General features: G+C 39.8%; 1 long non-coding RNA gene across 2 annotated transcripts in view; it reads right to left on the minus strand.

The window, feature by feature from the left end:
- The window catches only part of LOC138028911 (uncharacterized), a 27,452-nt gene extending 14,272 nt beyond the window's left edge, over positions 1-13,180 (minus strand). Inside the window, exon 1 of one of the 2 annotated variants that reach the window (XR_011127765.1) lies at positions 12,998-13,180. This is a non-coding gene — a long non-coding RNA (uncharacterized lncRNA). Of the gene's footprint in view, positions 1-1,059; positions 1,084-12,997 lie in introns of those variants that run through there. The other variant, XR_011127764.1, reaches the window with a different exon arrangement.

The raw sequence follows: 13,180 nt of genomic DNA on the forward strand, positions 1-13,180 counted from the left end.
AGGACACTTCATGACAAGGCATACATGCCGTACCAAGCGGAGGACACTTCATGACTATGCATACATGAGGTACCAAGCGGGGGACACTTTATTACTTGGCATAAATGACGTACCAAGCAGAGGACACTTCATGACAAGGCATACATGCCGTACCAAGCGGAGGACACTTCATGACTATGCATACATGAGGTACCAAGCGGGGGACACTTTATGACTGGGTATACATGACGTACCAAGCGGAGTACGCTTCATGATTTGGCATACATGACGTACCAAGCGGGGGACACTTCATGACAAGGCATATATGATGTACCAAGCGGGGGACACTTCATGACTAGGCATACATGACCTGCCAAGCGGGGGACACTTTATGAATAGGCATACATGAGGTACCAAGCGGGGGACACTTTATTACTTGGCATAAATGACGTACCAAGCAGAGGACACTTCATGACAAGGCATACATGCCGTACCAAGCGGAGGACACTTCATGACTATGCATACATGAGGTACCAAGCGGGGGACACTTTATTACTTGGCATAAATGACGTACCAAGCAGAGGACACTTCATGACAAGGCATACATGCCGTACCAAGCGAAGGACACTTCATGACTATGCATACATGAGGTACCAAGCGGGGGACACTTTATGACTGGGTATACATGACGTACCAAGCGGAGTACGCTTCATGATTTGGCATACATGACGTACCAAGCGGGGGACACTTCATGACAAGGCATATATGATGTACCAAGCGGGGGACACTTCATGACTAGGCATAAATGACGTACCAAGTGGGGGACACTCCATGACTAGGCATACATGATGTACCAAGCGGGGGACACCTCATGACGTACGAAGCGGGGGACTCTTCATGACTGGGCATACATGACGTACCAAGCAGAGGACACTTCATGACTGGGCATACATGACGTACGAAGCGGGGGACACTTCATGACTGGGCATACATCACGTACCAAGCCGGGGACACTTTATGAGTAGGCATACATGACGTACCAAGCGGGGGACACTTCATGACTGGGCATACATGACGCACCAAGCGGGGGACACTTTACGACAAGGCATACATGAGGTACCAAGCAGGGGACACTTCATGACTAGGCATAGATGACTGCTGTGAGAGAAAAAAACTAAAAAAACCAAATAAATCAAATATCAATACAACATCATTAAAATTACTCCAAAAGTATTAAAGCTGTTGAAATGAAGAGCCATCAATGTAATCACATTTTTCAGGAATGTTAATGATGTGCTTCATTTTGTCCCCTGGGAAGCAGTCTCAGCTTGGTGGCCAAAACAACACAGCGACGAGAAATCTGAGCCTTTTTTTTCATCCTGGACCATTGATTTGGAATCGCGGAGCATTCTTTTCGACCTTGAAAAAAAAATTCTCTGGCACTCAGGGTATCGTTTAGCTTGACATTTAATGTTAACTCCCGGCTTTTACCGTACTTTTTGGTGCAAACATAAGCCAAAAAATTTGACCTGGCATCAGATTAGACTGAAAAGAAGAGAAATTATGAAGCGGAAACGACATGTTCAGTCCTTCCCTAGTGTGTGGAATAAACGTTTGCTTAGTGCAACTGAAAGACATGCATGACAAGCAGGAAAATGTCCGTTAGAGCAATTTGCATTTTGCAAAAAGAAGAATTGAGTGAGTTTTACTCAAGAGCATATTTTGTTATCTTTGAACTGAATTTATTACCAAAGCTAGAAAAAGTAAAACACCTCAAAACTGGACAGGAGGTTACAAAATAATCAATGTGAGAACATGTGAGCCAAAGGGTCACTGCTTGCACGACGTCTGGGTGACCCCTCAAATGGTCTAAATGAAAAAATTAACTGGAATGCTGCAGTTCAATACCACCCAACTCGTTGCCTTCTATTTTTGTGTAACACGTACCATAGCCAACCAAGTTTACGCTTATGGAGCGTCTAGCCTTATATAAAATGTATAAAATGAGATGGGAAAAAGGCAGCAAAATGTATGGTTCTCTCGCTACATTTTTGGTTGGGGGGGGGGGGGGGGGGAGGAGGAGGAGGGAGGGAGCATGAAGGCAATAATGCGCAGTTATTGTTTGGTGATCAGGAGTAGATCAGACATTGAATGCCTTGCTAGAGACTGTGAACCTTGCTAGAAAACCCACAAGGCTCCTCAAGCCTCACCACTGTTACCATGGGTCCTGGCCAACTGCTCCATGCTAATGCCTAAACATAGATTTCACCATTTATCAGTCAATGCACTACCTCATCATGGTTGATGCTCATTCCAAATGGCCTGAAGTGATTGGCTCCATGAAAACAACAACTGCTGAGTCATCAATACCATGCACATCATTTTTGCACAATATGGTCTGCCTGGTCAAACTGTCAGCGACCATTTCAGTCTTGTGAATAAAGAATTCTTGCAACAAAACGGCATCCAGAGAATTCTCCTCTCGCCTTACCTTCCTTCATCAAAACAGTTGGACAAGAGGTTCATACACAGCATGGATTCATCAATCGCTGATCCCTCAAGCTCCATACAGCGACAGATTCAGAAATTTCTTTGTTACAGCAAGAACTTCACATTTGTCTGTCTCTCGATGATCCAGTGTTCTTGATTGTGACCATCTGGTCGGAAGTGGCAATCTAGTATTGTAGTACAGCAAACTTCGCCTGCATCCTTTAAGTTCAGCAAGACAATGGGCGGATTGGAGACAGCATGTAGATGATGTTATATAGTACAGCCCAAAAATAATACATGCGCAAGAACTTCTTTTTGCATCACCAAGCTGGCAACTTCTTGTGGCTTCTTGCGGAATGCTAACGGTTGGATCCTGTGAGCCGCTAGAACTTCTTTGCTGTAAGAAGTTTAAACTGCAAGAACTTTTTTGCATTAAGAAAGCTGCGCCACGAGAACTTAGTTGAGGTAACATCGTACAATGGAAAGGAGGTGATACAAGAGACCCGCAAGTAGAGTTGATGATTTTCCTAGTTCTCTGCGAGTTTTTTATTCTGCATTTAGCTACGGACACTCAAATGACCACAAGACATATTAGGATTACATGTATGTGTTTCGTAATTTCAGAAACCATACACAGAGTGGAAGATAAGCACTTCTTTCAATATCAAAAGAGTTATTTTTGAAGCAGAGGTTTGAGTAATTAATGCAAGCATTCGATGTAGACAAAATTCTCGATCTTCAGGTCCGAGTGTAAACAATTTGACATATAATTGTTTCCATTTTTATGATTTCTTGAATGAAATGGATGACCTAAGATTATATTCTCTTGGTTAAGTTAACCTAGGAAGGTATGTAATTATTTGTTTTTGAGGATTTTAAATGCTCTCCAGTGAGTTGCACTACTCCATCAATAAGCAGCAAATGGTGAGCGGTTCACAAATCAGCTGCCTTATATAATATTTTTCAATCAACTGTATATCTTGTTGTTCAATGTGATTTTTTTCCATGTTCAAGTTGTTTCAAATACTTTTATCCTTTTAAGAGTTCAGATGGTTCTGAATTCAACCATAAGTTCGCGATCAATGTGATGTTTGTGGCTGAGAAGAAATCAGAAGAAAGGAAGGCATCTGCATGGACGAATTTTAATCTATACTGGAGTCTCAGACAAACACTACTCTCTGAGGCAAATTGATTAATGAACTAATCTTGTTTCAACTTCTTCTGTATCAATTACGTTGCAGCAAATAAAAAAGAAACCAAAAATCGGGCGTTACTAGACACAGGAACGTATATAACAGAACGGAATATATCGGAATAAACCGGAATATGCTGGAATGAGGTGGAATGAATGACACCAGAATGAGACAAAATGAACAAGAGTGGTACCGGTGGGTATATACCGAAACAAACCGGAATGACCCCGGAATGACACACAAATAAAGCGGAATATTCCGGAATAAAGCGGAATATGCCAGAACAAGGCAGAATGACTCTGGAATAAAACCGAATGACACCGGAATGAGACGGAATAGACAAGAATGGTACCGGAGTATAATGGCACAAGGCGGAATGACAACAGAATAAGGCAGAATAAACCAGAGGGTCACCAGAATCAAGCTGAGTAGCATGGACCGGAATGACAAGGAACAAAAAGTAATTTTTATCATTCCAGACTGTGAAAGAATAAGTGTTGCAGAATAGAGAGACTGACAGGAGAAAAAAAAATTACATTAAAGGTGAAGTAACAAGGCTTGGAACGAGTCACGATATGTTCTCACAATTCTTCATGTAAATATATTATCAATGATCGATCTTCTTTCTGTCCTTCTGACTTCTTTCTTCAAACAAGGAAACACTGCGTTCAGGTTCGATGGGATTATTGCCAACAATCGGGAAGAGAGAAAGAGTCTTCCGCCCGTTTGCGCGAATCTATTTCCATATATCTCCATCACGTGTGGGTTGCAGGAAGCAGGCAAGCAGCAACGGTAATTAGTTTGTGGTCCGCTGAACTTGATTGTGATTGGTCAATACACAATTGACCTGTCAGAATGAAATAAAAATGTTCACGGGTTTCCTGACTCCCACAGTGAAAGCTGCTCTTGCTACTGCATTTTTTCACCAAAAAAAAATGTTACAAACACAAGAAATAATTATTCATTTAGCGACGGATATACCTGTCAAATTTTTCTTGTGATCGAAGTGTTCCAAATGTTTCAAATGGCAATTTAAACACATGCAATTCCCTTAGGGAATCACGTGACACAACAAAAGCTGACAGAAACAACCGAAATGGTCGGCGCTAACTAAAACACCAAATTTTGGCATTTTCAGGTTCATTCCAGTATATTCTGCTTTATTTGGGTGTCATTCCTCGTTCCGGTGTCATTCGGGCTCGTTTCGGAATATTCCGGTACCATTCTTGTTCATTCCGTCTCATTCCGGTGTCATTCCGCCTCATTCCACCTCATTCCAGTTTATTCCGTTCCGTTCCTGTGTTTAGTAACGCCCCCAAAAATCAATACACATGCTGACAAATGTAGAGAATATGAGCTATGCTAATTATGTGACAGAAGCGTGACCAACTTGTTTTTAGCGTAATGGCTTGTTATGCAAATTCAAGGCATGCATATTGGCACTTACTTGTTAATATTTTGGGTCTTTTGTTGCCGTATACGGTCACTGGTCGGCATTTTCCTTGAAATATCAAACAAGAATGAAACAGGCACATTCAAAAGCTTCCTCACAAAACTCTGCATTGACGTGCATTTCACATCAACAAGTGGTGTTACATTATATTTGACACAAGGAAACACAAAAAGCAATTCGCTCTCATTGGTCTTCAGGTCTCCTCAGCATTTCTTCAAACGAGTTTTGATCGGAAGCTTTCTGTTACTTATTATTGTTTATGTCACACCGCAAGTTTTCTAGTGCTACTGACTTCAGAAGACGTATTAGAAACCTTTCCTGCACCAATTGCAAAATACTACACATTTGATGTAAAACAAGTTTCAAATAATTATTTTAGAAGTGTTTTGTTATGCTTACGAGCCTGCTTGCAGATGAATGGCATGAGTGAAGGGATTTTTTTATGTAATTGCATAGATGGGTGTTGCTGGTTTAAAACATTTCGGAATATTCACGCTCGTTTACATCTTTTTTAAGCTAGTGCTAGTCAAATCTGAAGATTGTAGCAAAGGAGGCAAAGATGTTGCAAAATCTACAACATCCTAAAGTGGCAGAGTTTATTGCTGTTTTCCAAAACTGGTGGCTATAATAATAAATAATAAATAATAATAAAATAATATTAATATATATATATATACATATATACATATATACATACGTATATAACTGACTAACTGCAGACAGTACTGTTTCGGCCTTCTGGGCCTCATCAGTGCAGTGCTGATGTCTGGGATGGAGGTTAAGCTTATAAAGCGGTTAAGCGGAGGTTAAGCGGAGGTTAAGCTTATAAAGCCACCCAAAATGTCCCACACATGTCCCACACAATTTGAAACAGGTTGTTATATATATATATATATATATATATATATATATATAGTAGTGTAGGATGGGAACAGAAATCGATACAACAAAGGAAATGAGTGAAAATGTGTTCAGCCGGGAATCGAACCCGGGTCTCCTGGTTACCGGTCAGATGCCTTACCACTAGGCCACTGAACCAACCCTGACATTCAGCCGAATTGGAAGGACCTTAATATGGCAAGCTCTGAGGAGAATCGCACATTTTCTGCAGTGAGGATCGCGTCACTATGCTCAAGTTGATCAGCGATTCACAGTAAATTTCCCCCTATATATGAAATGATTGTGTAGGTTTGAGCGGGGAAATAACAACAACCAACTGCCTCATTTACCTTTAGATCACCAACCTATTCCCTTCGGAAGGCGATTCACAGTGATTTCTGACAAGTATTAATTAGTAGTGTAGGATGGGAACAGAAATCGATACAACAAATGAAAATGATCTAAAGGTAATACTTGTCAGAAATCACTGTGAATCGCATTCCGAAGGGAATAGGTTGGTGATCTAAAGGTAAATGAGGCAGTTGGTTGTTGTTATTTCCCTGCTCAAACCTACACAATCATTTCATATATAGGGGGAAATTTACTGTGAATCGCTGATCAACTTGAGCATAGTGACGCGATCCTCACTGCAGAAAATGTGCGATTCTCCTCAGAGCTTGCCATATTAAGGTCCTTCCAATTCGGCTGAATGGCGGGTTTGGTTCAGTGGCCTGGTGGTAAGGCATCTGACCGGTAACCAGGAGACCCGGGTTCGATTCCCGGCTGAACACATTTTCACTCATTTCCTTTGTTGTATCGATTTCTGTTCCCATCCTACACTACTAATTAATACTTGTCAGAAATCACTGTTAATCGCCTTCCGAAGGGAATAGGTTGGTGATCTAAAGGTAAATGAGGCAGTTGGTTGTTTTTATTTCCCCGCTCAAACCTACACAATCATTATATATATATATAGCAGGTAGAATGAAAAATGCTGCGTCACCAACGAAGAATGCCACTTGCGAGCAGGATCCAAAGAAGGATACAGGATGCCTTGACTTCACGTGGTGATAAATAGGTTGAATGAAAAATGGATTCACCGACATTAGCACAGATTTTTCCCAAAGGGTCAATCATTCCATCTTATAGAAGGGCCAAAACCATCAAAGAGCTCCTAGCGGGACCCAAGGGATCTAATTATACTAACAACGACCATTCTGCTACAGGTTGTTTTAAATGTAGCAAAAAATGTGATTTATGTAAGAACTTTTTAAAGGAGGATGAGATTTTTTACAGCGCTCGTACAGATCGTTATTACACTATTAGGCAACATCTTGGTTGCAAATCTAAAAACGTGATTTATTTGGCCACTTGCAAGAATTGTAAGGTTCAGTATTTGGGTTCAACATCCAATGAATTCAAGGTCAGGTTTCAGAATCACAAATCGGCTATGCTTACTAACAAGACTACGTGCGAATTAGCCGTGCATTTCAATAGGGTTGAACACCAGATGTCTGACTTTGAATTCATTGTTATCGAAAAATTGTTAATGAATGTGAAGATCACATTGATAGGCGTTTACTCACAAGGGAGGCTTTTTGGTGCTCCCAGTTGTGTACTCTTCATCCCCACGGCCTTAACAAACGATCAAGTTCAACTCTAAAAATAGAATTAGGTTTAGCCAATAAGTTTTATGTATTTTTTAGCCATGCATTTTTAGCCATTTTTCAGCCATTTTCATTTATTATCTTTCCCAAACATTTTTTCCATTAAATTCTTCATAACTTTAGTTATAATACTTTTTAATTTTTTACTCTGATGGTTACCTCCCATAATTAACTCTATATTGTTCACTTCATCTACTATTGTGTAAGTGGTTTTTTCTGTCTTTAAGCTGGCCTATTTTGTCACCTACTCATTAGTAGAATTTTTCTGCAATCTGGGATTAATTAACATGCTTTCAGCCAATCAACATGCTGAGATTTTTGCATGTATATCATAAGTGCTGAGCTGATATGTCCAATCAGGAACTGTGTTAGATGATATTTTAATCCACACCCATTCTAATCTCCCATTGCAGTTATAAGGTATTCTGATGTGTATACAGTACAGTACAGTACGGTTTGAAGCCTTCTAAATCAGTCAAGCTTCATCATGGAAATCCACAGTTAATTTGAAAAGGTCTTTGCCAGCTTTTTAACTTGTCACAAGCAGAACTGACAAAAGTGATTAAAGTAATTGTTGCAGTCAACATGTCCATGACAGGATTAACTTGACGGTAAGAATTTTCAAATGGTTTGTAATAGTTTCTGTGTCAAATATAGAAGTTAACTTTTATATTTGTGTTAAATAAAAAGAACAAGTTCAAGCATGTGAAGAATTCATGTTTTTCCTCATTTGGAGCTGTTCATGTTGATCGTTTTGGTAAACTGTTTTCTGGAAACGTTAAGGTTAATTTAACCTTTAGTTATTATTATGATTTTGACGTGGAAATCGTACTGCACGGCCAGAAGTGTTTCTGTGCTGATTTTAATTTATTGACTTCGGTGTGTATTCATTGATGAAACTCTTTTGTACAAGTAAGCTTGAAATGTTCTAAAAATGCGCTCTAATTCATCAATCTAAGTAATACAACTGCACTTTCTTTTGGATCTGTTAAGCCTTTAAAATAATGGCTTATGGTACTTTATGAAACAAAACGAAACGAACTGGTAATTTGCGAAACCATACATGTACTTGCAAAATATAATATAATGAGCGTTTCAGGCATTTTAATTGTAATATTTTTTTGTCATTTTACAGTAACAGTAAAAATAACAACAATTACATTTACACTATATTTATATCCATCACGATTCATTGAAATTCAAATTTAACTTACTTGGCAATTTCCACTCTTTTGTTCTACTGTTATACTCATCTAACATGCTTCAGCAAAAAATTTCTCAGCAAAAATTTTGAGGGGTGTCTACAGCTACTTGTGAGTTCAGATCTATTGTTAAGTGTCGCTTTGTCTCTGTGTCTTAGTATAATATAGTACATACGTTGGCCAATCACCATCAACAAGGAAGACCTATGGCAAAGAACCAACCAGAGGCCTGCAGATGCTGAGATCATGGTGAGACGTTGGAGATGAATAGACCATACTCTCCGAAAGACTTCTACCAATATCACAAGACAAGCTCTGTCTTGGAATCCCCAGGGAAAGAGGAAAAGGGGACAGCCTAGGAACTTGTGGAGACGGGACTTGGAAGCAGACATCAAGAGATTGGAGCTGACCTGGAGTCAACTAGAAAGGAGAGAACTCTTGTAGGTGGCCAATGCGTCTTTTGTTAAGACCGTGAGGATTAAGTGTGCATAGTTGTGCGGTCCAGTTCAATATGAGCTGCATCCCCCTGGCTGGTAATTTTCTCAATAACAATAAAACTAATTTCAGAAATGTCGTCTTCGATGCAATTAAAATGGACTGCAAGCTCGCCCGGTTTTTTGTTTGTGAGCATAGCCGATTTTTGATTGTGGTACGACCATATGTAAATCGATTTTTCCAGCACATCATCGTACCAAAAACCTCAAAGACATTTTGGCACCTTCTAAATTTTGCGGGGATAGTGGAGTAAATCAGGTAGAGAGGGAAATGGGAGGGTGTTTTAAATGCTCTTCTAGATGTGATCTTTGTAAGAATTTTTGAATTCAAGATTCTAAATTTAAAAGCTCTTCCACAGGCCGAACCTATAAGATTAACTAAAACTTGTCTTGCTCTCCCAAAAATGTGGTTTACTTGGCTTCGTGTGTTAAATGCAATTTACAGTACGTACTAATTATTTCTTATGGAAGTAACATTTTTTTCGTGAACAAATACAGGAGCAAGAGAAGCAGAATGTTATTCTAATTGTTTTTGTCTATAGATCTTGGAGGCGGCTTTCACTGTGCGAGTCAGAAAATCAGTGAACATTTTTTTTTCATTCTGACAGGTCAATTGTGCATTGACCAACCACAATGAAGTTCAGCGAACCACAAACTAATTACCGTTGCTGCTTGCCTGCTTCCCACGACCCACACGTGATGGACATATATACGGAAATAGATTTGCGCAAATGGCCGGAAGTCTTTTTCTCTTCCCGATTGTTTGCAATAATGCCATCGAACCTGAACGCATTGTTTCCTTGTTTGAAGAAAGAAGTAAGAAGCACAGAAAAAAGATCGATCGTTGATAATATATTTACATGAAGAATTTTGAGAACATATCGTGACTCGTTCCAAGCCTTGCTTTTTTTTTTTCGTCAGTTTCTCTATTCTGCAACATTTATTCATTGATAGTCTAGAATGATAAAATTACTTTTTGTTCCTTGTCATTCCGGTCCATGCTAATCAGCTTGATTCTGGTGTCCTTCTGGTTTATTCTGCCTTATTCTGTCGTCATTCTGCCTCGTTCTGGTATATTCCGTCTCATTCCGGTGTCATTCGGTTTTATTCCAGAGTCATTCCTTCTTGTTCCGGCATATTCCGGTTTATTTGTGTGTCATTCCGCCTCATTCCGGTTGTTGTTTCAGTATATTCCGGCACCATTCTTGTTCATTCTGTCTCATTCCGGCATATGCCCCTTCATTTATGTGTCATTCCGCCTCATTCCAGCATATTCCGGTATATTCCGTTCCATTCCGTTCCTGTGTTTAGTAATGCCTGGGAAAACCGGAGTACCCTGAGAAAAACCTCTCATAGCAGAGATGAGAAACAAAACTCACCCACCTGTGATGCAGAGTCTGGGAATCAAACCTGGGCCACATTGGTGGGAGGCCAAGAGCTCTCACCACTACGCCAACCCTGCGCCCTTTGATTACACATGTATTTTTCTCATTCAATTTTATCTTGAACTAAATGGAATTTGGTAATTTACAATTCCTGAGAGGTTTATCAGACCTTAAACTCATTTTAAGTCTGTTGGAAACATGGGTCCTCAAAGACCCAAAAAACTAATTAACGTTTCTGGACTTTTATTTATAGCTATATGGCTTACAATAACTATCTCATTTTAAAGGTTATATTATAGGCTTTGTTAGTACAAGAAACAGCGTAAAGATCAAGGGCTTTTCAATATTCTTTTATGATAGGAATTGCGAAGTACATGTAGTCCCACTTCTCAAGAATTTTATGAGGCTAAATATCATTTAGGCAAAATAAAAACCAAGCCAATGCAGCCGATTCTCCTGTGATATCTGGGGAGACTCCAGGGAGGTTTGCAAGGGCATTGGCATGAGTCACCTTGTTGCTTACTCGCTTACTTGTCCCTCTCTCCCATGTTTTAGGGTAAGTATACATTCCACACACTGGTCTCAGTGATGTGCTGACGGGTGCCATGGGATGTGGACTGTGGCTCAGTTGCCATGGTGACCTCCTTGCTGCGGAGGAGAGTATTCCACCTCTCCTGCTACCTTTATGACACCTACCCTCCAGTAAATTGAATGAAGGGTTAGTTTCTAAAGAAACTGTGGTGCTGCGTCGGTGGGGAAGTAGTATACAAAAATTTGGTTTTATCAACGGAGTTGATAATGTAAATTGGCCACCGTACAGAGATTCTAAAAGCTGACGTTTCGAGCGTTAGCCCTTCGTCAGAGCGAATCGAGGGATTATGGGTTATGTGTAGTTTTTATAGTAGAGTAGGAGCTAAGCTATTGGTGGTAACATGGCAACGTGAAAAATAGGAATATATTAGTTAAATGAAAAGCGTTCGTTAATACCGTGAGGATTAAGGGTGACGATTTGAAAGATGAATTTTTGTTCCAGATTCTTGCGGCTTTCCGTCGTACCTAGATGTAGGGAAAGGCCGCAGATAGCCATGTGTTTTTTGGAGTGGTTAGGCAGATTAAAATGGCGAGCGACTGGCTTGGATGCATCCTTGTCATTCTTCTCAACATCGCGAAGGTGTTCACGGAATCGGTCACCTAGTCGTCTACCTGTCTCACCAATGTATAATTTATTGCATAACGTGCAGGTTATGCAATAAATGACATTTGCGGAGGTACATGTGAAGCGATCGGTGATCTTAACAGATCGCTTAGGTCCCGATATCTTGCTAGTGTTAACAATGAAAAGACAAGTTTTGCATTGTGAGCGCGCGCATTTGAAAGTGCCGGGTTGCTCGTTAGTTTTGAGCGCGCTTCTAACTAAAAAGTTGCTCCTAAAAAGTTGCCTCCTTGGCATCCAAGCCAGTTGCTCGCCATTTTAATCTGCCTAACCACTCCAAAAAACACATGGCTATCTGCAGCCTTTCCCTACATCTAGGTACGACGGAAAGCCGCAAGAATCTGGAACAAAAATTCATCTTTCAAATCGGCACCCTTAATCCTCACGGTATTAACGAACGCTTTTCATTTAACTAATATATTCCTATTTTTCACATTGCCATGTTACCACCAATAGCTTAGCTCCTACTCTTCTATAAAAACTACACGTAACCCATAATCCCTCGATTCGCTCTGACGAAGGGCTAACGCTCGAAACGTCAGCTTTTAGAATCTCTGTACGGTGGCCAATTTACATTATCAACTCCGTTGATAAAACCAAATTTTTGTATACTCCAGTAAATTGGCATAGTGTTTTATTTACGAATTCATTTAATCTTTTTATCAGTAGCGTTTCGCCTTGGCCTGCACTTTTCTGCTTTCACAACTCTTTACTCAGATATAGACACCCTTAATAATGAAATTAAACACGGAACATTTTAGTTTCTTTTTGGCTTCCTCACCATAATTTGTTAGCTCCACTGTTTTCATAACAATGTACAATATGTAATTGTATTGTGGCAAGTAATAAATAAATAAAATAAATTCAATGTAATGCAAGTTCTTATTTATTTACTTATTTACACGTACATTTATTTTTCGTATTATTGCTATAATTCTCTCTCATTCCTCGTATATTTCTGTAAAATGTCTTGTATGTGTAAGTACTGTGGCATGTGCTCAAAATAATGGCTTGTACGCGAATGTTCACGTTCATCACTAACCTCAATTTCTCGATGTCATTTTCTAGCTGCCGTTCTAAAATTGCTTGAAATTGTTTCTCTGATATTTTTCCCATCCTTTAGCAGTGGTTCTCCCGTGAAAAATCATTTCGAACACTCCTTTAAACTGCAATTTTGTACATAAAGCCCTTTCGCGAGGTGACCATTTTCGTACGCCTTGTAAGG

The sequence above is a fragment of the Montipora capricornis genome, chromosome 13, assembly GCF_036669925.1.
Source record: "Montipora capricornis isolate CH-2021 chromosome 13, ASM3666992v2, whole genome shotgun sequence".
NCBI lineage: Eukaryota > Metazoa > Cnidaria > Anthozoa > Scleractinia > Acroporidae > Montipora > Montipora capricornis.